Source organism: Sinocyclocheilus anshuiensis, unplaced genomic scaffold, assembly GCF_001515605.1.
Source record: "Sinocyclocheilus anshuiensis isolate Anshui unplaced genomic scaffold, SAMN03320099.WGS_v1.1 scaffold1170, whole genome shotgun sequence".
Classification (NCBI taxonomy): Eukaryota; Metazoa; Chordata; class Actinopteri; order Cypriniformes; family Cyprinidae; genus Sinocyclocheilus; species Sinocyclocheilus anshuiensis.
Genome location: NW_015538055.1, coordinates 424,206 through 426,143, shown reverse-complemented (window position 1 = coordinate 426,143; position 1,938 = coordinate 424,206).

Genomic DNA, 1,938 nt, shown 5'->3' with positions numbered 1-1,938 from the left:
TGAAGATCATGTGACACTGAAGACTGGAGTAATGATGCTGAAAATTCAGCTTTGATCACAGCAATCATTTTAAAATATGTTCAAATAGAAAGCAGTTATTTTAAATAGTACGTTATTTCTTGATATTTCTGTCCCCCTCACTTCTGAAATGATGGCTACGCCCCTGGATCCTTGTATTATGTCAAAGGAGAGTTTTGTCTGAGTCAGAAAGGGGAAAAAAAGGGTTTGAAAAAATACATTTAAATGCATATCTGATATTCCATATGTCTTTGGTCAGAGGAAAAGATACAGACTGTCTATCAAAAGCCACCTTCATCTGAGGTCAGTGATATTGCAACAGAGCAAATGTAGCTGAAGGTACAGTACTTAAGTTTCCACAACAGTTTTTATTTTCAAACTAACTTTTGCTAGACAGAGTTAAATCATCTGGAAATCTTATTTTTTGCTTTTTAAATTACAGCAGTCAGAATTGGTGACAACAATGCAGTCATTTTAGCATAAACTAATTTTAAAAAGGAAAAAAGAGGAGAAACTAAACAGTATACACACACAAACACACACACACACACTAAATCAACTCACTAAATTGAGGCACTTAAACAACATATATGTAACGCGCGTCGCGGCGCGAGGGCAACCCTCCCTCTCAAACAGTGAATAACGGAAATGAGCAAGAAGGGAGTGCACTGTTTCTAGATTTGGGCCAGTGACCAGAAGATTAGACTCGCTCAAGAGACAGTGTCAACAAGGAGAAAGGCAATGGCGACAACACTGGCTGCGTTAGAAACAGGTAAGATGTATTTGGGGGAAAAAATAATGAATACAAATAAAATAAAGCATTGAAATTTAAAACAACATCACAACATGACACAAAAGAAAAGTAATGGCAAAAATCAAAATAAAGACTTGTTCCAAACAAATTTAATTGTACCTTATTGTGACCGTTTACATATATTTATATTTCCTATTTAGTTTTGTGACTATTATTGATTGTTTACCTCTTTTTTGACCTATTTAGATTCAAGCTAATAAAGTTAATTGACCCTTACTTGGCTAATATGTGTATAACATTTCTTTTCACCTGTTTATTCAATTTGTTTCTAATTGGCTTATTTGATGTAAAATAACTTTAAATTTGAATACAATTCTTCCAAATGATAACCCTTTGAAATACCTTTTTCACCCTCGTTTTCCAGAAAAAGAAATATATATTTATATATATATATATATAACCAAATAATTCGATGAAATAAAATACAGTAGAATTTAAAAGTAAAAAAACAACAATAGAAAAATGAAAATCACAACAAATCAAATTAACTGCTCACAATAGCAGACTCAATCTGAATTAGGATTCCACTAAATCTCAGTTCCAGTTCACTGCTGTGGAGTGCACTGTTTCTAGATTTGGACCAGTGACCAGAAGATTAGACTCGCTCAAGAGACAGTGTCAACAAGGAGAAAGGCAATGGCGACAACACTGGCTGCGTTAGAAACAGGTAAGATGTATTTGGGGGAAAAAATTATGAATACAATTAAAATAAAGCATTGAAATTTAAAACAACATCACAACATGACACAAAAGAAAAGTAATGGCAAAAATAAAAATAAAAACTTGTTCCAAACAAATTTAATTTTACCTTATTGTGACCCCTTATATTTATTTATATTTTCTATTTAGTTTTGTGACTATTATTGATTGTTTACCTCTTTTTTTACCTATTTAGATTCAAGCTAATAAAGTTAATTGACCCTTACTTGGCTAATATGTGTATAACATTTATTTTCACCTATTTATTCAATTTGTTTCTAATTGGCTTATTTGATGTAAAATAACTTTAAATTTGAATACAATTCTTCCAAATGATAACCCTTTGAAATACCTTTTTCACCCTCGTTTTCCAGAAAAAGAAATATATATTTATATATATATATATA